The 24,283-nt window shown below is 42.5% G+C and overlaps 1 long non-coding RNA gene across 9 annotated transcripts in view; it reads left to right on the top strand.

Moving 5' to 3' along the window:
- Positions 1 to 2,234: 2,234 nt before the first annotated feature.
- The window catches only part of LOC149972554 (uncharacterized), a 365,695-nt gene continuing 343,646 nt past the window's right edge, over positions 2,235 to 24,283 (top strand). For 6 of the 9 annotated variants that reach the window (XR_016491037.1, XR_016491031.1, XR_016491035.1 and 3 more), the window contains exons 1-2: positions 2,236 to 2,454; positions 2,825 to 2,886. This is a non-coding gene — a long non-coding RNA (uncharacterized LOC149972554). Of the gene's footprint in view, positions 2,455 to 2,824; positions 2,887 to 3,109; positions 3,134 to 7,478; positions 7,627 to 7,743; positions 9,213 to 24,283 lie in introns of those variants that run through there. The other 3 variants (XR_016491033.1, XR_016491032.1, XR_016491034.1) reach the window with 3 other exon arrangements.

Raw genomic sequence — 24,283 nt, 5'->3', positions numbered from 1 at the left:
TTCAACATGTAATACAAAAAAATCTCAAAACATTTATTGGCACACCTGTTTTCAATATCTTTCAATACCTCCCCATGAAATAATAATGGCACTGAGCCTTTTTGTAAACTGTTTTACTGTATGAGATCGGAGAACACATTGGGAGGGATCTTAGACCATTCCTCCATATAGAATCTTTGCAGATCCTCATTAATATCCTTCAACTTAATAAGGGCCCCAGGACCAGTGGAAGCAAAATTGCTCAGTGCTATTATCCTCACAACGTGAGGTGTTGAAAGGTATTGAAAACAGGAATGCCAATCATTTTGACCCCTATATTTAAAAAAAACAAAATATTACTTGTTAAACAAAACCTATTTCTCTCTTTTTTTTAAATAAAAAAAACAAACATTTAAGCACAATATTAAGCTCAGTATCTTTTGCAAATTTTTATCGAGTGTGTCGATATTACGGACCTGACTGTACGTATAACATTTTATAACATCCTTTATAATGCATTGTAATATTGACTATAAGTGTCCATAATAACTCATAAGCAGTTATAAAACTCGTTATAATCTTGATTATCTATAGCTAATTGCTCATTTGTAGCTAGCTAGCTTTTTAGTTTGGATTCCGCGACTCAGTTGGCATCAGTTGCTGGGACTGCTTGTTCCAGTGATCCTGTCGACCAAGGACGGGTCTGATGAGCTATTTGGCATTGCAGCTAACCTAGCTGCTAGCTTGCTGCATATCAAACTAGCGGGGTTTTCTTGAACCTACAAGCAGTTGTTACAACAACAAGAAAATAGCGTCAATGGTTTTGTCCAAATACTAATGGATTCTACTTATAAAAGAATGGATGACCTGACTAGAGAGGTCCAGGACCTGAAGAACAGTTTGCAGTTCTCCCAGGGTCAGCTCAATGAGTTGAAACAGAAGAACGCCAAGATGACAGCGATCAAATTTCAGTCTCTCGATGTGCAAAACTGATAGAGACATACCCCAAGCGACTTACAGCTGTAATCGCAGCAAAAGGTGGCGCTACAAAGTATTAACTTAAGGGGGCTGAATAATTTTGCACGCCCAATTTTTCAGTTTTTGATTTGTTAAAAAAGTTTGAAATATCCAATAAATGTCGTTCCACTTCATGATTGTGTCCCACTTGTTGTTGATTCTTCACAAAAAAATACAGTTTTATATCTTTATGTTTGAAGCCTGAAATGTGGCAAAAGGTCGCAAAGTTCAAGGGGGCCGAATACTTTCGCAAGGCACTGTATGTAGCCTTAGAAATAAGGTTCATGAAATTAATAACTTGCTAACATCATATAACATTCATATATTAGCCATTTCCAAGACTCACTTAGGTCATTAATTTGATGATACAGCAGTAGCAATACGAGGATATAACATCTATAGAGAAGACAGAAATTCTTATGTGGGAAGTGTCACATCCCTGTAATGCTTAGAGAAGATCTTATGTCAAGTGTTATTGAAGTGTTGTGGTTGCAGGTTCACTTGGCACATCTAAAGTATTTGGTGGTGTTGCTTTAGGCCACCAAGTTCTAACATTCAGTATCTAAATAATACGTGTGAAATGCTTGATTGTCTATGTGATGTAAACAGAATGCTTTACTTTCTTGGGACCTAAATATTGACTGGTTATCATCAAGCTGTCTGCTCAAGAAGAAGCTTCTTACTGTAACCAGTGCCTGTAATCTGGTTCAGGTTATTAACCTCTTAGAGCTCTAGGGGCGCTATTTCATTTTTGGATAAAAAACGTTCCCGTTTTAAGCGCGATATTTTGTCACGAAAAGATGCTCGACTATGCATATTCTTGACAGTTTTGGAAAGAAAACACTCTGAAGTTTCAGAATCTGCAAAGATTTTGTCTGTAAGTGCCCCAGAACTCATTCTACAGGCGAAACCAAGATGATGCATCACCCAGGAATTAGCAGAATTTCTGAAGCTCTGTTTTCCATTCTCTCCTTATATGGCTGTGATTGCGCAAGGAATGAGCCTACACTTTCTGTCGTTCGCCCAAGGTCTTAGCAGCATTGTGACGTATTTGTAGGCATATCATTGGAAGATTGGCCATAAGAGACTACATTTTCCAGAGGTCCGCCCGGTGTCCTTTGTCTAAATTTGTGCGTAATCTTCAGGTGCAGGCATTTTCTCCTGGGATTCAGGAGAGAAAGCATGTTTCCAAGAACGATGTATCAATGAAGAGATATGTGAAAAACACCTTGAGGATTGATTCTAACCAACGTTTGCCATGTTTTCAGTCGATATTATGGAGTTAATTTGGAAAAAAGTTTGCGTTTTGAGGACTGAATTTATGGATTTTTTTTGGTAGCCAAATGTGATGTATAAAACGGAGCTATTTCTAATACACAAGGAATCTTTTTGGAAAAACTGAGCATCTGCTATCTAACTGAGAGTATCCTCATTGAAAACATCAGAAGTTCTTCAAAGGTAAATGATTTTATTTGAAGGCTTTTATGTTTTTGTTAATGTTGCGTGCTGGATGCTAACGCTAATGCTAACGCTAAATGCTAACGCGAAATGCTAACTCTAGCTAGCTACTTTTACACAAATGATTGTTTTCCTATGGTTGAGAAGCATATTTTGAAAATCTGAGATGACAGTGTTGTTTACAAAAGGCTAAGCTTGAGAGATGGCATATTTATTTCATTTCATTTGCGATTTTCATAAATAGTTAACGTTGTGTTATGCTAATGAGCTTGCTGATAGATTTTTACACAATCCTGGATACAGGGGTTTTTTCATAGCTAAACGTGACGCAGAAAACGGAGCGATTTGTCCTAAACAAATAATCTTTCAGGAAAAACTGAACATTTGCTATCTGAGAGTCTCCTCAATGAAAACATCTGAAGTTCTTCAAAGGTAAATGATTTTTTTGAATGCTTTTCTGTTTTTTTGTGTAAATGTTGCCAGCTGAATGCTAATGCTAAATGCTACGTTAGCCATCAATACTGTTACACAAATGATTGTTTTGCAATGGTTGAGAAGCATATTTTGAAAATCTGAGATGACAGTGTTGTTAACAAAAGGCTAAGCTTGAGAGCTAGCATATTTATTTCATTTCATTTGCGATTTTCATGAATAGTTAACGTTGCGTTATGGTAATGAGCTTGAGTCTGTATTCACGAACCCGGATCCGGGATGGGGAGATCAGAAAGGTTAATCAACCTACCAGGGTGTTTACAAACACTACAGGAACAAGATCATCCACATGTATCGATCACATTTTTACTAAAACTGAAGAAGTTTGTTCTAAAAATGTATCCGTACCCATTGGATGTGATCACAATATAGTGGCTATATGCAGGAAAGACAAAGTTCCAACAGCTGGGCCTAAAATAGTGTATAAGAGATCATACAAAATATTTTGGTGTAACACTTATGTGGATGATGTTAAAAATATTTGTTAGTCTGATGTGATTAATGAGGAGCATCCAGATGCTGCATTTGATGAATTTCTGAAATTGCTTCTTCCAATTACTGATAAACATGCACCTGAAACGGACTGTTAGAACTGTTAAGGCTCCATGGATTGATGAGGAATTGAAAAACTGTATGGTTGAAAGAGATGGGACAAAATAAGTGGCTAATAAGTCTGGCTGCACATCTGACTGGCTTACTTACTGCAAATTGAGAAATGATGTGACTAAACTCAACAAAAAGAAGAAGAAACTGCATTATGAAGCCAATATCAATGATATAAAGAATGATAGGAAAAAACTTTTGAGTACTTTAAACGAAATTATGGTCAGCAAGACAAATTGAACTCTTTCATCGAATCTGATGGCTTATTCATCATGAAAACATTTGATGTTTCCAATTATTTTAATGATTATTTAATTGACAAAGTTGGCAAATTTAGGCAGGAAATGCCAACAATGAACAGTGAGCAATTGTATTCATGCATAAAAAACATATAATGAAAGGAAACCATTGCAAGTTTGGATTTTGTAAAGTTAGTGTGGGAGAGGTGGAAGAATTATTGTTATCGATCAATAATGAAAAAACTCCTGGCATTGACAACTTAGTTGGAAAGCTACTGAGGATGGTAGCTGACTCTATAGCCACTCCTATCTGTCATATTTTTAACCTGAGCCTAGAGGAAAGTCTTTGTCCTCATTCCTGGAGGGAAGCCAAAATAATTCTGCTACCCAAGAGTGGTAAAGCGGCTGTTTACTGGTTCTAACAGCACACCTATAAGCCTGCTGCCAGATCTTAGCAAACTGTTGGAAAAAATGGTGTTTGACCAAATACAATGCTACTTCTCTGCAAACAAATTAACAACAGACTATCAGCATGCTTATAGAGAAGGGCACTCAACATGTACTGCACTGACACAAATGACAGATGATTGGTTGAAAGAAAGTAATAATAAGAAGATTGTGGGATCTGTACTGTTAGATTTCAGTGCAGCTTTTGATATTATTGACCATAACCTGTTGTTGAAAAGACATATCTGTTATGGCTTTCAACCTCTGCCATATCGTGGATACAGAGCTATCTACAGTGCCTTGCGAAAGTATTCGGACCCCTTGAACTTTGCGACCTTTTGCCACATTTCAGGCTTCAAACATAAAGATATAAAACTGTATTTTTTTGTGAAGAATCAACAACAAGTGGGACACAATCATGAAGTGGAACGACATTTATTGGATATTTCAAACTTTTTTAACAAATCAAAAACTGAAAAATTGGGCGTGCAAAATTATTCAGCCCCTTTACTTTCAGTGCAGCAAACTCTCTCCAGAAGTTCAGTGAGGATCTCTGAATGATCCAATGTTGACCTAAATGACTAATTATGATAAATACAATCCACCTGTGTGTAATCAAGTCTCCGTATAAATGCACCTGCACTGTGATAGTCTCAGAGGTCCGTCAAAAGCGCAGAGAGCATCATGAAGAACAAGGAACACACCAGGCAGGTCCGAGATACTGTTGTGAAGAAGTTTAAATCCGGATTTGGATACAAAAAGATTTCCCAAGCTTTAAACATCCCAAGGAGCACTGTGCAAGCGATAATATTGAAATGGAAGGAGTATCAGACCACTGCAAATCTACCAAGACCTGGCCGTCCCTCTAAACTTTCAGCTCATACAAGGAGAAGACTGATCAGAGATGCAGCCAAGAGGCCCATGATCACTCTGGATGAACTGCAGAGATCTACAGCTGAGGTGGGAGACTCTGTCCATAGGACAGCAATCAGTCTTATATTGCACAAATCTGCCCTTTATGGAAGAGTGGCAAGAAGAAAGCCATTTCTTAAAGATATCCATAAAATGTGTTGTTTAAAGTTTGCCACAAGCCACCTGGGAGACACACCAAACATGTGGAAGAAGGTGCTCTGATGAAACCAAAATTGAACTTTTTGGCAACAATGCAAAACGTTATGTTTGGCGTAAAAGCAACACTGCTGAACACACCATCCCCACTGTCAAACATGGTGGTGGCAGCATCATGGTTTGGGCCTGATTTTCTTCAGCAGGGACAGGGAAGATGGTTAAAATTGATGGGAAGATGGATGGAGCCAAAGACAGGAATATTCTGGAAGAAAACCTGATGGAGTCTGCAAAAGACCTGAGACTGGGATGGAGATTTGTCTTCCAACAAGACAATGATCCAAAACATAAAGCAAAATCTACAATGGAATGGTTCAAAAATAAACATATCCAGGTGTTAGAATGGCCAAGTCAAAGTCCAGACCTGAATCCAATCGAGAATCTGTGGAAAGAACTGAAAACTGCTGTTCACAAATGCTCTCCATCCAACCTCACTGAGCTCGAGCTGTTTTGCAAGGAGGAATGGGAAAAAATGTCAGTCTTTCGATGTGCAAAACTGATAGAGACATACCCCAAGCGACAGCTGTAATCGCAGCAAAAGGTAGTGCTACAAAGTATTAACTTAAGGGGGCTGAATAATTTTGCACGCCCAATTTTTCAGTTTTTGATTTGTTAAAAAAGTTTGAAATATCCAATAAATGTCATTCCACTTCATGATTGTGTCCCACTTGTTGTTGATTCTTCACAAAAAAATACAGTTTTATATCTTTATGTTTGAAGCCTGAAATGTGGCAAAAGGTCGCAAAGTTCAAGGGGGCCGAATACTTTCGCAGGGCACTGTATCTAATAGAACTCAAAGGGTTTTCATTAATATAAGCATCTCTAATGTCAAACATGTAAAGTATGGTGTACCGCAGGGCAGCTCTCTAGGCCCTCTGCTCTACTCCATTTTCACCAATGACCTGGCATTAAACAAAGCATGTGTGTCCATGTATGCTGATGATTCAACCACATGCCCATCAGTAACCACAGCTAATGAAGTCACTGAAACCCTTAACAAAGAGTTGCAGTCTGTTTTGGAATGGGTGGCCAGTAATAAACTGGTCCTGAACATCTCTAAAACTAAGAGCATTGTATTTTGGTACAAATCATTCCCTAAGGTCTAGACATCAGCTGAATCTGGTAATGAATGGTGTGGCCGTTGAACAAGTTGAGGAGACTAAATAACCTGGCGTTACTTTAGATTGTAAACTATCATCGTCAAAACATATAGATTCAATGGTTGTAAAGATGGGGAGAGGTCTGTCCGTAATAAAGAGATACTCTGCTTTTTTGACACCACACTCCAGAAAGCAAGTTCTGCAGGCTCTAGTCTTGTCTAGTCTTGATTATTGTCCAGTCGTGTGGTCCAATGCTGCAAAGAAATACCTAGTTAAGCTGCAGCTGGCCCAGAACAGAGCGGCATGTTTTGCTCTTAATTGTAATCAGAGGGCTGATATAAATACTGTGCATGCCAATCTCTCTTGGCTAAGAGTTAAGAAACATCAATGTGTTGAAAATCCCAAATTGTTTGCATAGTCAACTTACACACAGCTCTGACACACACACTTATCCCACCAGACATGCCATCTTTTCACAGCCCCCAAATCCAGAACAAATTCAAGAAAGCACACAGTATTATATAGAGTCCTAATTGCATGGAACTTCCTTCCATCTCATACTGCTCAAATTAACAGCAAACCGGGTATCATAAAACAGATAAAGCAATACCTCATGGCACAACGCCTCTCCCCTATTTGACCTAGATAGTTTGTGTGTATGCATTGATATGTAGGCTTTTACATGTATTTTATGTAGTTCTGTCCTTGAGCTGTTCCTGTCTATTGAGGTTCTGTATTATGTCATTCTGTATTATCATGTTTTGTGTGGACCCCAGGAAGAGTAGCTGATGATTTTGCAACAGCTAATGGGGATCCTAATAAAATACCAAATACCCAAAAATGTATTATCTATAAAAGACTACGGTGCATAATCTATTACAGCATACTGGTTTGAAAACACAGACAAGATGATTATTGCACACGTTAGGCTCTAAAAAAACATTTAACAATAGCTTATCATGATTTATAAAGCTTTATAAATCACTATTCATGTGTTTTTGTTTGCTTTATGTAACAGGATAAATTTAGACCGTCCTCTCGCCCATACCCGGGCGCAAACCAGGGACCTTCTGCACACATCAACAACTGACACCCACGGAGCATCGTTACCCATCGCTCCGCAAAAGCCGCGGCCCTTGCAGAGGAAAGGGAACTACTACTTCAAGGTCTCAGAGCAAGTGACGTCACCGATTGAAACGCTATTTAGCGCACACTGCTAACTAAGCTAGCCGTTTCACATCCGTTACACTCACCCCCTTTTGACCTTCCTCCTTTTTCCGCAGCAACCAGTGATCCGGGTCAACAGCATCAATGTAACAGTATAACTTTAGACCGTCCCCTCGCCCATACCCGGGCGCGAACCAGGGACCCTCTGCACACATCAACAACAGTCACCCACGAAGCGTCGTTACCCATCGCTCCACAAAAGCCGCGGCCCTTGCAGAGCAAGGGGAACTACTACTTCAAGGTCTCAGAGCAAGTGACGTCACCGATTGAAACGCTATTTAGCGCACACTGCTAACTAAGCTAGCCGTTTCACATCCGTTACATTTACATAAAGGGATTCCCATTATTAAACACGATAAGAGGTATTTGTACGCTGTATGATCATTTTCCACAATGGACAGAAAAAGGCACAATACAGAGTTAGCTACCCTGGTAACATTGTATTTGACATTGTCAGCATGATATGGACATTTATAAGCAAAGATGTTCATTATTGCAATACATAGAAACACAACATTACCGAGTTATACTGATGCAGTGATGTCCATGCAGTATGATAGAGGCAGGAGAGGAGGAGAGGGAGAGAAAGATAAAGAGCAGCTGGAGGTAAGGTACTCTATAAGGGAGGAAAGGTGAAATGAGAGGGAGAGGGGATAGAGAGAGGAGGGGAGAGGCGTAGGAGAAGAGGGGTACATATGTAGCAGCTGGAAGTAAGGTCTATGCAGTGTGAGAGAACTCTATCACACTGTATGTGCAGAGAGTGAAGCGTTTCATCGGTGTAATAGAAAAATACATCTGACAGAGAAACATATCAAAAACACCTTTCCTCCACAGGAGGTTGGTGGCACCCTAATTGGGGAGAACAGGCTCGTGGTAAGGACTGAAGCAGAGTGAGTGGAATAGTAACAAATACATCAACCACATGGTTTCCATGTGTTTGATGCCATTCCATTTGCTCCGTTCAGGATATTATTATGAGCTGTTCTCCCCTCAGCAGCCTCCTGTCCTTCCTTCCCTCCCTCCTATCCTCTCCTCCCCATTTCCCCCTCCCTCCAAACCCAGCCCCTTGGAGGCAGGGTAAAAATAGTCATATGAATGGCAGATTACAGAGTGATCTAGACATCTCTCTCTCTCTCTCTCTCTCTCTCTCTCTCTCTCTCCCTCTCTCTCTCTCACGCACTCTCTCGCTCTCTCTCTCTCTCTCCCTCTCTCTCTCACGCACTCTCTCACTCTCTCTCTCTCTCTCTCTCTCTCCCTCTCTCTCTCTCACGCACTCTCTCGCTCTCTCTCTCTCGCGCGCTCTCTCGCTCTCTCTCTCTTGCTCGTTGGTGGAGACAGTGACTCCAGCGAGTAGCAGAGGAGGCGCATCCGACATCCGTCTGTTGTTTCCTGGGTACAATCACCACGCAAGTCCGAGGATAGGACAGCCAGAGGAGGTCGAAGATAGCCGGACGGGACTCACGGCCATGTAACGGAAGTGAATTATCTCAATTCCATAATAAATCATATTCCACATAAGAACTAAGACATTATAGCTAACGCTGTTTGATGGATTGGATTCCGTCATCTAGACCGCTTCCCAAACTCTGAGTTTACCTCACAATAGTGAATATTGAATATCTTAACTGGTCATGTCAACTAAGATAGTAAATTAGCTTTTAAACATGAAGATACTAGCTAATGCTAAGACAGTGGCTAAATGACAGCAGCACATCCAAGGGACACTACTAGCTAAAGTTTCCAAGGGACAATTGTCACTACAAAGGGAAAAACATTCCAATTAAAGGACTAACATTATTAATAGCCATAAAGTGATATAGTGGGCTTGAGGTGACAGTTTAAGTTTTGGTCTTCACAAGCTTTTTGCTATGATAAGTAGAGGTCGACCGACTCTGATTTTTCAACGCCGATACCGATGATTGGAGGACCAAAAAAAGCAGATAACAATGAATCTGAGTTTTTTTTTAATGTATTTGTAATAATGACAATTACAACAATACTGAATGAACACTTATTTTAACTTAATATAATACATCAATAAAATCAATTTAGCCTCAAATAAATAATAAAACATATTCAATTTGGTTTAAATAATGCAAAAACAAAGTGTTGGAGAAGAAAGTAAAAGTGCAATATTTGCCATGTAAAAAAGCTCATTTTTAAGTTCCTTGCTCAGAACATGAGAACATATGAAAACTGGTGGTTCCTTTTAACATGAGTCTTCAATGTTCCCAGGTAAGACGTTTTAGGTTGTAGTTATTAAAGGAATTATAGGACTAGTTCTCTCTATACCATTTGTATTTCATATACCTTTGACTATTGGATGTTCTTATAGGCACTTTAGTATTGACATTGTAACAGTATAGCTTCCGTATCTCTCCTCGCCCCTACCTGGGCTTGAACCAGGAACACATTGACAACAGCCACCCTCGAAGCAGCGTTACACATCGCTCCACAACTACTCCAAGTCTCAGAGCGAGTGAGGTCACCGATTGAAACGCTATTAGCGCGCACCCCGCTAACTAGCTAGCCATTTCGCATCGGTTACACCAGCCTAATCTCGGGAGTTGATAGGCTTGAAGTCATGAACAGCTCAATGCTTGAAGCATTGTGAAGACCTGCTGGCAAACGCATGAAAGGGCTGTTTGAATGAAAGCTTATGAGCCTGCTGCTGCCTACCATCGCTCAGTCAGACTGCTCTAACAAATATCAAATTATAGACTTAATTATAACATAATAACACACAGAAATACGAGCCTTTGGTCATTAAAATGGTTGAATCCGGAATCTATCATTTCGAAAACAAGACGTTTATTCTTTCAGTGAAATACGCAACCGTCTAAATATTGCTGTTACATTGTACAACCTTCAATGTTATGTCATAATTATGTACAATTCTGGCAAATTAATTACGGTCTTTGTTAGGAATAAATAGACTTCACACAGTTCGCAACGAGCCAGGCGGCCCAAACTGCTGCATATACCCTGACTGCTTGCACGGAACGCAAGAGAAGTGACTCAATTTCCCTAATTATAAGAAAATCATGTCAGCAGGCAATATTAACTAAATATGCAGGCTTTAAAATATATGCTTGTGTATTGATTTTAAAGAAAGGCATTGATGTTTATGGTTAGGTTTGTTGCAACAACAGTGTTAAATCATCACCCGTTTGGCGAAGTAGACTGTAATTCAATGAGAAATTAACAGGCACCACATTGATTATATGCAACGCAGGACACGCTAGATAAACTAGTAATATCATAACCATGTGTAGTTAACTAGTTATTATGTGAAGATTGATTGTTTTTTTATAAGTTTAATGCTAGCTAGCAACTTACCTTGGCTTCTTGCTGCAGGCTCCTTGTGGAGTGCAATGTAAGGCAGGTGGTTAGAGCGTTGGACTAGTAACCGGAATGTTGCAAAAATAATCCCCTTGCTGACAAGGTAAAAATCTGTCGTTCTGCCCCTGAACAAGGTAGTTAACCCACCGTTCCTAGGCCGTCATTGCCAGAGCCGCTCGTCAGTCAGGAGCGGCCAGAGTCGCCCGTCACTCCGGAGCTGACGGAATCGCCCTTCACTCCGGAAATGCCAGAGTCTCCCCCCTGTCCGGGGCTGCCGGAATCACCCGTTCGTCCGGTGCTGCCAGAATCCCCCGTCCATTTGGGACCCATTGCTAGGGTCCCCAGTTCAAGGTCAGTGGCGAGGGTCGCCACTCTAAGGAGGCCACGGAAGCGGTTAAGGAGGCGGAGAAAGACTATGGTGGAGTGGGGTCCACGTCCCGCGCCAGAGCCGCCACCGCGGACAGACACCCACCCAGACCCTCCCCTCTAGGTTCAGGTTTTGCGTCCGGAGTCCGCACCTTGGGGGGGGGGGGGGGGGGGGGGGGGTACTGTCACGTTCTGACCTTAGTTCTGTTGTTATGTCTTTGTTTAGTATGATCAGGGCTGGGTGGGTTGTCTATGTTCTTTTTTCTATGATTTGGGATTTCTGTGTTTGGCCTGGTATGGTTCTCAATTAGAGGCAGCTGTCTATCGTTGTCCCTGATTGAGAACCATACTTAGGTAGCCTGGTTTCACTTTTGAGTTGTGGGTGATTATTTTCCGTGTTAGTGTTTGTACCACACTGTTTTGTTTGTTTCACTTTGTTATTTTGTATTTTGTAGTGTTCAGTTTGACACATTAAAATGGACATTACCACGCTGCAAATTGGTCCGATCTCTCTTACTCCTCATCAGAAGAAGAGGACAAGCGTTACAATGTTGATCTGAAGTAAAGACGTTCAGTTGAATTGCACAACAAGCCTCTGTGCATTTGTAACATTTGTCGACGAGGATGGTCGAGTTTAACTTACCTCCACCATCTCAAATTCTCCGGTCCCTGGAAATCCACCTGTTCCATGGAATCAATGGTTTCATACCTTTCAGTTGTATATGGTAGCTACCAATCTGCATGGAGCTGCCGATGCGCGAAAACGGGAGATTCTACTCCATTGTCTCAGCAGTGAGTGACAAAGTATCTTCTCCACTCCACATCCAGTGGATAACAAGTTTACATCGGCGGTCCAAACTCTCGAGGAACGCTACAGTGGCTCAAGTAGTGTGGTCATGCATCGTTTTCTCTTCAGACAAGCTCAACTGCTGGGTGAGTCCACTGGAAGATTCCGACCACTCAAAAATGAATTTGTACATGATCAGTTCATTGAAAAAACATAATGTGCTCCACTGAGAGAGAAATTGTTGTTAGATACCGATGATTTTTAAAATGTATTTTACCTTTATTTAACTAGGCAAGTCTGTTAAGTGATGGCCTAGGAACAGCGGGTTAACTGCCAATTCAGGGGCAGAACGACAGATTTGTACCTTGTCAGCTCGGGGATTTGAACTGATCTGACACTGGAGAAAGCACTTACTATTGGAAAACAAAATGGAAGTTGCTCTCGCTGGCCTACATACTAAAGAGACCATCTCAGGGCGCAAGGCTACACTGGCTGAGGCAGCAGTACAAAATGTGCAGGAAACCACTCGGGGGCAACGTTGTTCAAATTGTGGCTCCAGTGGGCATGCTACAAGAGCATCTACATGTCCAGCAAAGGGGCAACGCTGCAAGAACTGCAACAAATACACTGCTCAAAAAAATAAAGGGAACACTTAAACAACACAATATAACTCCAAGTCAATCACACTTCTGTGAAACCAAACTGTCCACTTAGGAAGCAACACTGATTGACAATACATTTCACATGCTGTTGAGCAAATGGAATAGACAACAGGTGGAAATTATAGGCAATTAGCAAGACATCCCCAATAAAGGAGTGGTTCTGCAGGTGGTGACCACAGACCACTTCTCAGTTCCCATGCTTCCTGGTTGATGTTTTGGTCACTTTTGAATGCTGGCGGTGCTTTCACTCTAGTGGTAGCATGAGACGGAGTCTACAACCCACACAAGTGGCTCAGGTAGTGCAGCTCATCCAGGATATCACATCAATGCGAGCTGTGGCAAGAAGGTTTCTTCACAGATGAAAGCAGGTTCACACTGAGCACATGGGACAGACGTGACATAGTCTGGAGACGCCGTGAGAACGTTCTGCTGCCTGCAACATCCTCCAGCATGACCGGCTTGGTGGTGGGTCAGTCATGGTGTGGGGTGTAATTTCTTTGGGGGGCCGCACAGCCCTCCATGTGCTCGCCAGAGGTAGCTTGACTGCCATTAGGTACCGAGATGAGATCCTCAGACCCATTGTGAGACCATATGCTGGTGCGGTTGGCCCGCTGGTGGCTGGAGTGTGTCAGCAGTTCCTGCAAGAGGAAGGCATTGATGCTATGGACTGGCCCGCCCATTCCCCAGACCTGAATCCAATTGAGCACATCTGGGACATCATGTCTCGCTCCATCCACCAACGCCACGTTGCACCACAGGCTGTCCAGTAGTTGGCGGATGCTTTAGTCCATGTCTGGGAGGAGAACCCTCAGGAGACCATCCGCCACCTCATCAGGAGCATGACCAGGCGTTGTAGAGAGGTCATACAGGCACGTGGAGGCCACACACACTACTGAGCCTCATTTTGACTTGTTTTAAGGACATTACATCAAAGTTGGATCAGCCTGTAGTGTGGTTTTCCACTTTAATTTTGAGTGTGACTCCAAATCCAGACCTCCATGGGTTGATACATTTGATTCCATTGATCATTTTTGTGTGATTTTGTTGTCAGCACATTCAACTATGTAAAGAACAAATTATTTAATAAGAAATGTTTCATTCATTCAGATCTAGGATGTGTTATTTCAGTGTTCCCTTTATTTTTTTGAGCAGTGTACAATAATTTTGTCTGTTGTTGTCGTTCAGCAGCGGCAGGACAGCATAGAGCAGATGCAGGTCAAAGTTCACCAGTTTCCATTAACTCTGTACATGATGACTCAATTGCGTTCAAGCAATGTGACTGTTACATTGAGGCTGTTAAAAAAAAACTTGAACCCAGGGGGCACTATTTTTATGTTTGGAAAAATAACGTTCCCAAAGTAACAGCCTATTTCTCAGACCCAGATACTAGAATATGCATATAATTGACAGATTAGGATAGAAAACACTCTAAAGTTTCCAAAACGGTCAAAATATTGTCTGTGAGTATAACATAACGGATATTGCAGGCGAAAACCTGAGTAAAATCAAACCAGGAAGTGGCTTCTATTTTGAAAGCTCCATGTTCCATAGCCTGCCTTCACTCCATTTAAAGGGATATCAACCAGATTCCTTTTCCTATCACTTCAAGGTGTCAAAAGTCTTTAGACATAGTCTCAGGCTTTTATTTAGAAAAATTAGTGAGAAAGAGAACATTGCGTCAGTGGACAGCTGGGTGTTCGCATGAGTTTTGCTTGCTCAACAGAGTGGGGCAGCCATTGTCTCTCCCTCTCCTACTGAAAAAGCGACAGTTCAGGTTGATATATTATCGATTATATATTTTAAAAACAACCTGAGGATTGATTATAAAAAACATTTGACATGTTTCTGTGGACATTACGGATACTATTTGGAATTTTCGTCTGCGATGTCGTGACCGCTCAAGCCTGTGGATTTCTTAACATAACGTGCCAAACAAATGGAGGTATTTTGGATATAAAAATAATCTTTATGGAACAAAAGGAACATTTATTGTGTAACTGGGAGTCTTGTGAGTGAAAACATCTGAAGATCATCAAAGGTAAGCGATTCATTTTATTGCTTTTTGATTTTCGTGACCAAGCTACTTTGATGCTAGGTGTTCATAATGTTTTGTCTAGTGATCGATAAACTCACACAAACGCTTGGATTGCTTTCGCTGTAAAGCATATTTTCAAAACCTGACATGACAGGTGGATTAACAACAAGCTAAGCTGTGTTTTGCTATATTGCGCTTGTGATTTCATGAATATAAACATTTGTAGTATTTTTTTTTTAATGTGGCGCTCTACAATTCAGCGGTTGTTGATGAAAATGATCCCGCTAAAGAGATCTGTGCGTCAAGAAGTTAAAACCTCACTGGTGATTGACACCGAAGCAAAAGTGTCACTTTTGAACAAAGCCACTTCTGACTCATTCTTCTCAGATCCCTCTACAGCTTCAACCACACACCGATCTCAATCATTAGGACTGTCTCACTGCCAGTCTGTTATAACAACAAACCCACCGGCCACCCAGTTCTACGTTGCAACAGATGGCGCTAACATCCTGGGACTGGACTTATTTCAAGGCCTAGGATTCGAGATGTCAGATTCAACTGATGCACATGTGCAGCACTTGCCCACACCTGTGTTTATAGACTACTCATAACTGTTTGAGGGCCTAGGTCACATCAGAGGTTTCATCCATCTGCCTACACTCAATATAGAGGTCCAGCCAATAATCCAGTCATTGCGGAGGGTTCCGCTGATCCTTCAGGAGCCCAATTACAAGGGACTTGACAACCTCCTGGAGGATGACATCATCGAGCCCATTGATGCCTCGCCATGGGTTTCAAACTTGGTCGTTGCGCCAAGCAAATGGCGATCTTCGGATCTGCATGGACCTCGGGGCTGTGAACAGTGTTTATCCCCGACAAGTACCCGGTAGCAATTGCTGAGGAGCTCACAACACATTTTATGGGTCCACATTATTCAGGTTCCCCTTGCACATGAGAGTAAAGATCTCACTGTGTTCATAACACACTGGGGGCTGTTCAGGTACAAACATATATCATTCGGACTCAGATCCGCACCCAGCTGTTCCAGAAGATTACAACTCTTCTCCTGGCAGTCATACTTGGTGTCAATCTATCTGGATGACCTTGTGGTACACGATGCATCACAGACAGAGCACAATTCTCGCTTGCAGCAGGTGTTTTGTCAGCTCTTCGAGAACGGGGTCAGACTCAACACTGAAAGTGTGTGTTCGAGGTGTCAGACGTTGAGTTCCTTGGATACAGTCTCTCCAGCCAGGGCATCGTCCTGCCTCATGTGGATGCCATTCTCACCTTGCCAGAGCCTCAGTCCGCAGCACAGTTGGCATCCTTACATGGCATATACTACATATGGTGTCTGCTAAATTACACTGAGACAATCTCTCCTCTTCGACGGCGTCTGAGAAACCATGGACATGGACTCAGGACTGTCAGGATGCTGTGCCCCAACGCTGGCTCACTTTGACACATCAGCACAAATGATTGTCACCTGTAATGCCTCGGCATTCGCCCTTGGAGCTGCTTTGTCTCAACTGCGTAGAGGTGTGGAACGGCCAGTGGCATTTGTGTGGAACGTCTTGCTGGCATTTGTACTTGTACGGCAGACTATTCCATCTATGACACGACCATCAAGCTCTCACAGCGTTGCTGGCCTCACAGGGCTCTGGACACAAGCCTCTACAGCTTTTCAAATGGGCAGACCATCTGAACCAGTACAATTTAGATCTTGAGTTCACCCCGGGACGCCACAATGTTGTGGCTGACCTGGGCAATCTCACCTACAGCAATTTTTTTAACCTTTATTTCACTAGGCAAGTCAGTTAAGAACAAATTCTTATTTTCAATGACGGCCTAGGAACAGTGGGTTAACTGCCTTGTTCAGGGGCAGAATGACAGATTTGTACCTTGTCAGCTCAGGGATTTGATCTTGCAACCTTTCGGTTACTAGTCCAAAGCTCTAAACACTAGGCTACGCTGCCACCCCAATGGTGTGCATGGCAACAGAGGGGGATGACAACAACTGTATACACATGCTACATGGCCAACTGGAAGCTACAGTCACAATGCAGGAACATCAGATAGGCATCACAGGATGACAAGATGCTCACAAGGCTTCACACCTACATCAGGGAAGGCCTGCTATGGTGGATGGAGACCTACTGCCATTCTACAGGGTGAGAGATGAGCTCTCATGCTGGGAGGAAGTGTGCATCGCCAAAATACATTGTACACTGATTCCAGAGGTCCTGAAAGCGCGAGTACTTTGCATGGATGAGGGGCACCTTTGCAACATTAAGGTGAAGCAACGATGCAGGGACACGGTCTGGTGGCAAAATATTGACAGAGACATTGAGTCCCTTATGAAGGATTGTACAGCATGCCTGCTGAGTGGGAAATCGGGCAGACCCACTTCTACACCCTTGACACCAGTTGAATGGCCAAAGTCTTCCTGGGACCACCTGGAGATGGATATCTGTGGAGAGTTGCATTGGGCCCCATCACATGCAAGATACCTACTGGTCATTCATGATTTGCATTCAAAAAGGGGAGAAGCCATGCCGTTGTCCTCTACCACCTCACAGATGACCATCCAAACACTGGATAAGCTGTTCTGTTGAGTTTCCCAGCACCATTGCGACAGACAATGGCCCCCAGTTTGTCTCGAATGATCTGTCTGTGTACCTTGAAAAGCAATCCATCAAGCACATCCTGATGGCTGTGTACCACCCTCAAATAATGGGGGGTGGAACACTTGAACAGGATCCTGAAGGAAGGAATACAGGCCACCTTGGCTGAGGGATGACCTTTTGATGTGGCTCTGTGCCTTACACTACTCCACATCAGGGCTGCCATCAGATGAAACTCCATTTGGACTGCCTATGCCCAAAACAAAATAACAATCCTGCCGCAGCTAGGCAAGCCTATGTTGGAACGGCACAGCAATGGAGGAAACAACATTATGACACATCTCACAGAGTGAAACAATCAAGCTTGAAGTCCCAGGATCAGGACTGACTAACGTTGGAACAAGCTCTCATCATTGTGGTCCATCCCCTCAGGGCCTGCGACATTCCAACTTCAGGATGGATCCTGCTGGCATGCAAATCACCTCAGAAAGGTCCATTCGCCTGTGGGGGATTCTTTTACTGAACTGTCCACAACTCACCATGGGCGGGAACAAGGTCAAGGGGCTCACGCACCTCCACCCCTACACCAGGCTCAGTTCAGGGCCCTTCCACTAGAAAGGTGAGATTTGAACCTTTCTCCGAGTATGCAGCATTACTACTTATTGTTTTTGGCCCTCTCATGATGAATAATTACTTTTGGGGATTTCATAGATTATATTTTCGATTACATTTATGTACATTTAACTGGTGAATGTACTCAGATAATTGCACCTTTACATAAATAATGGTGTATTCAACCAACAAAAGAATGGACGATCTGATTAGAGAACATCGTGCAGTTCTCCCAGGGAGAGGTGGATGTCCTGAAAGAGGATTGCGGTAAGATGGCAGCAAACTGTAAATCCACTGGAGATAACATCAGCACAGTCTGTGAATCATTATTGACAAGTAAAACAGATCATCTAGTGCAGGGTTCCCCAACTAGCAGCCCAGTGGCTTTTTGTTCGGCCATCCAAGTAAACATTTTTATTGTTGGGCATAAAAGACTAAAAACACTAGGAAATCAGCTCCAAGTGATTTTAATTTAAGAAATCTGTTCCCAAGTATTCCCACGCATAACAGAGAGATGTGATCACATACAAATGTAAGCAAGGTTGGAAATTATTATGTTTTAGTCAAGATTTTATCTGTCCCACAGCTGAATCTAGTTGATGATCCCTGATCTAGAGGGACAATCTAGATAGAATAAAATTGTTGTGGATGGCATAACGGAGTCTCCACATGAAAACGTCAGATAGCCTAGCTGTTAAGAGCATTGGGCCAGTAACCGAAAGGTCGCTAGTTCGAGTCTCCGAGCCGACTAGGTGAAAAAACTGTCTGTGCACTTGAGAAAAGCACTACAGCCTAGTTGCTCCAGTAAATCGCTCTGGATAATAGCATGTGCTAAATTACAAAAAGGGAAATAGAACTTGATGGAGTCTGAGGAAAAAGTGTAGAAAATTATCACCAAAAAGCTGCAGATGGCTAATAAGAGGGTTGAGGTGGAGCACCCCACAGGACTGGAAAACCTGTAACTGACCCAAGTGGCAGACCCAGGCTGATAGTGGGGAAGTTCCTATGGTTCAAAGACAAGATGGCTGTTCTGAAGAAAGCAACATTTTCCTCAACAAGGACTACTAAACTGTGCACCAGAGGTGGAAAGAACTTCTCCCAGCTATGAATGTTGCCAGAGAGTGTGGGAGCATTGCTTACATGCGCTACCACAGGCTAATTGTCCACCCTCCCTCCTAAAAGCCTGAGAGTAGTGAGAGAGCTTCCAGGTCAATAGCTGCAGCCTCACATCACACACACACACACATACACATAGAACAACTGACACTCAAGTGCCTGATTGATTGACACTATTGGTCGAACAATCTTCTTTTCATGCATTGTTATTTTATTAATATATATTATGTCTGTCTCTGATAAGCTACCAAGGACCTAAAAATAGCCCATATTAATATATGTAGCTTTAGAAAGAAGATTCATGAAATCCATATCTTGCTAACATTAGATAACATTCATATATTGGCCATTTCTGAGATTCATTTAGATCATTCCTTTGATGATACAGCAGTAGCTGTAACATCTACAGAAAAGACAGGAATACATATGTGGGAGGTGTTGCTGTATATGATCAGAGCCATATTCCTGGAAAGCATAGAGAGGATCATGTCTAATGCTGTTCAAGTTCATTTGCCTCATCTAAATCATCTTATTTTGGTGTACTGCTATAGGCCACCAAATGCTAACAGTCAATATCTGGATAATATGAGTGCAATGCTTGAAGTGTATGTGATATTAATAGAGAGGTCTATTTTCTGGATGACCTGAAAATAGCTGTCCTCTCAAGAGGAGGAACACCTCCCTCTGTAAATGGATCCTAGAATTCCTGACCGGCTGCCCCCGGGTGGTGAGGTTCGGCAACAACACATCTGCCACTGTGACCCTCATTACGGGGGCCCCTTAGGAGTGCATGCTTAGTCCCCTTCTGTACTCCCACGACTGCGTAGCCGCGCACGACTCCAACACAATCATTCAGTTTGATAACAACTCGGCTGTGGTAGGCCTGATCACCAACGATGATGAGACAGCCAACAGGGAGGTCAGGGACCTGGCAGTGTGGTCAGGGACCTGGCACAACCTTTCCCTCAAAGTCAGCAAAACAAAGGAGCTGATTGTGGACTACAGGAATTGGGGAGTCTAGCAAGCCCACATCCGCATCGATGGGGCTGTAGTGGAGCAGGTCGTGAACTTCAAGTTCCTCCGTGTCCACATTGCTAAGGAAGTAACCTGGTCCACACACACCAACAAAATTGTGAAGAAGGCACGACAACACCTCTTCCCCCTCAAGAGACTTAAAAGATGTGGCATGGGTCCTCAGATACTCCAACATTTCTACATCTGCACCACTGACACAGCATTGCAAATAATTTTGACTGGTTGCATCACCGAATGGTATGGCAACTGCTTGGAAGCAGACTGCAAGGCGCTAAAGAGGGTAGTGCATACGACCTAGTACATCACTCGGGCCGAGCTCTTTGCCATCCAGGACCTCTATACTAGGCTGTGTCAGAGGATTGCCCTAAACATTGTCAAAGACTCCAGCCACCCACGCTCGCATGGCAAGCGTTACTGATGCAGCCTGGAACCAACAGGTCCCTGAACAGCTTCTAACCCCAAGCCATAAGACTACTAAATAAAATAGTCACCCTTACTATAAGCATTGACCCCCCCTTTCGACTAACTCTTTTGACTCATCACATACGCTGCTGCTACTGATTATTATCTATCTTGTTGCCTAGTCACTACCCACATGTACATACTGTATCTAAAAGCTCAATTACCTCATACCCCTGCAATCCGACGCCTGTACTTGTATCCCGTGTATATAGCCAAGTTATCGTTACTCATTGTTTATTTATTCCTTGTGTTATTATCTTTTTTATTATTAAATTTTTTTTTCTCTCTGCATTGTTGGGAAGTAAGCTTTTCACTGTTAAGTCTACACCTGTTGTATACAAAGCATGTGAAACAATTTTATTTGACCCTCAATGTAACCAATGCCTGTAAACTTGTTAAGATTATTAATCAACCTACCAGGGTGTTAACAAACACTACAGGAACTAAATCATCCATGTCCATTGATCACATTTTTACTAATGCTGCAGAACATTGTTCTAAAGCTGCATCCACACAGTAGTGGATAGATCCATGAAAGCTAAAGTTCAAAAGGCAGGGCCTAAAAAAGTGTTTGTATTCGTATTTTTTTCTCTTTAAATAGAGAAATTATGTGACTAAGCAAATAAAAAACAAGAATCAACTGTATTGTTAACCTTTTGTGTGTAGGGGGCAGTATTTCTGTTTTTGGCTAAAAAACGTACCCATTTGAAACTGCCTATTTCTCAGCCCCAGAAACTAGAATATGCATATAATTGTCCGATTAGGATAGAAAACACTCTAAAGTTTCCAAAACTGTAAAAATATTGTCTGTGAGTATAACAGAACTGATATTGCAGGCGAAAACCTGAGGAAAATCCACTCAGGAAGTGCCTCTTATTTTGAAACCTCTCTGTTCCTATGCATGCCTATCCTCCTTTTAAAGGGATATCAACCATATTCCTTTTTCTATTGCTTCCCTAAGGTGTCAACAGTCTTTAGACATAGTTTCAGGCTTTTATTTTGTAAAATGAGCGAGAAAGATCACATTACTAAAGTGGATAGGTGGGGGCTCTCAGAGTGAGTTTTGCGCTACAGAGTAAAGCGACCATTGTTTCTCCCGGTGTTATTGAAAAACCTACACACCCAGTTGATATATTATCAAATATATATTTTAAAAACAACCCAAGGATTGATTATAAAAAACGTTTGACATGTTTCTGTGGACATTATGGATATTATTTGGAATATACGTCTGCGTAGTAATCCACATTACTAACAAATTAACGAAAATTATCCCGCTAACGGGGTAGCATTAGAAGAAGTTCAAGAAGTTAAAACTAAAATAGATAAAGTATGATGGAAAAAAGCTTTGGAGTTCCTTAAATGAAATGATGGACAGAAAGACTAATTCAACTCCACCTGTCATTGAATCAGAAAGCTCATTCATCACAAACTTAGGCATGAAATGCCAACAAGAAACTGTGAGCCATCATTTTCATGCATAAAACACCTACAAATGAATGGAAGCATTGTAATTTTGAATTCTGTGAAGATCATCAATAATGAGAAACCACCTTAAAGCTGAAATATTTCATTTTTTGAGCACCAACCAAATTCACATAGAAAAGTGAATTATAGATCTGTGATTCTATTTGAAAGCAAGCCTAAGAAGTGGTAAATCTGTTTTATGTCCACTATTTCTATGCTTCCCATTCTTAAGTTTCATTTTCGCGTCTTTTGCTTTTGGTTTTGTATACAGGCTTTAACTTCTCTAGGGTAGGGGCCAGCATTCGGAAATTTGGATGAAAAGTATGCCCAAATTAAACGGCCTGCTACTCAGGCCCAGAAGAATGATATGCATATAACTGGTAGATTTCGATAGAAAACACTCTAAAGTTTCCAAAATTGTTAAAATAGTGTCTGTGAGAATAACATAACTGATTTGGCAGGTGAAAACCTGAGAAAAATCCATTCAGGAAGTAGTTTTTGTTTTTGTTTTGTAGTTTTCTATTCAATGCCATTACAGTATCCATTGACTTAGGGCTCAAATTGCAGTTCCTATGCATTCCACTAGATGTCACCAGTCTTTAGAAATGGTTTCAGGCCTATATTCTGATAAATGAGGGACTAAGACCAGTCTGAATGAGTGGACCCTGCCGTGTCACAGAGCTTTTTCATTGTCCGGTTAAAATATTATAGATCATTTATGTCATGTACTGTCATGTTGTGTCTTGTTTCTGTCCTTTCCCTTCACCCTGTCTCCCTCTGCTGGTCGTTGTTAGGTTACCTTTTCTCCCCCTCTTTCCCCCAGCTGTGCCTTGTCTCCTCCTAACTACCTCGTCACCCCTTTTCCCACCTGTTCCCTTTTTCCCTCTGATTAGTCCTCTATATCTCTCTCTGTTTCTGCTCCTGTCTTTGTCGGATTCTTGTTTGTGTTGTTCATGCCTGAACCAGACTATCGTCATGTTTGCTGCAACCTTGTCCTGTCCTGTCGGAACCTGCCGGTCCATCTGAGCCTACGTTTTGTTTTGTTATTAAAGAAGCTCTGTTTACGTTAATTCGCTTTTGGGTCCTCATTCACGCACCGTAACAGAAGAATCCGACCAAGAATGGACCCAGCGACTTCGGATCCTCTCCACTCAGCCGTCGAGATCCAGTGAGCGATGCTAGGCAGACACAAGCAGGAATTGTCTGCTGCTCGACATGCCGTTGAGACCCTGGCCACCCAAGTCTCCAACCTCACAGAACAGGTTCACCATCTCCGCCTCGATCCACCGGCCACTTCCAGGGCTTTCGAATCTCCGGAGCCCAGAATCAATAACCCGCCGTGTTACTCTGGGGAGCCCACTGAATGCCACTCGTTCCTCACCCAGTGTGATATTGTGTTTTCTCTCCAGCCCAACACTTACTCCAGGAGCACTGCTCGTGTCGCCTACGTCATATCTCTCCTTACTGGACGGGCTCGTGAGTGGGGCACGGCAATCTGGGAGGCAAGGGCTGAGTGTACTAACCAGTATCATGACTTTAAGGAGGAGATGATACGGGTTTTTGATCGATCTGTTTTTGGGGAGGAGGCTTCCAGGGCCCTGTCTTCCCTATGTCAGGGTAATCGATCCATAACAGACTACTCTATTGAGTTTCGCACTCTTGCTGCCTCCAGTGGCTGGAACGAGCCGGCTTTGCTCGCTCGTTTTCTGGAGGGACTCCGCGCAGAGGTAAAGGATGAGATTCTCTCCCGGGAGGTTCCTTCCAGCGTGGATTCCTTGATTGAACTCGCTATTCGCATTGAGCGACGGGTTGATCTTCGTCACCGAGCTCGTGGAAAGGAGCTCGCGTTCTCCGTTGCCCCCCTCTCCGCATCACTACCATCTTCCTCTGCCGGCTCGGGTGCTGAGCCTATGCAGCTGGGAGGTATCCGCATCTCGACTAAGGAGAGGGAACGGAGAATCACCAACCGCCTCTGTCTCTATTGCGGTTCTGCTGGTCATTTTGTCACTTCATGTCCAGTAAAAGCCAGAGCTCATCAGTAAGCGGAGGGCTACTGGTGAGCGCTACTACTCCTGTCTCTCCTTCAAG

This window comes from Oncorhynchus mykiss, chromosome 23, assembly GCF_057628025.1.
Source record: "Oncorhynchus mykiss isolate SJ-2025 chromosome 23, ASM5762802v1, whole genome shotgun sequence".
Lineage (NCBI taxonomy): Eukaryota > Metazoa > Chordata > Actinopteri > Salmoniformes > Salmonidae > Oncorhynchus > Oncorhynchus mykiss.
This window is presented reverse-complemented; position numbering and strand designations above follow the sequence as displayed.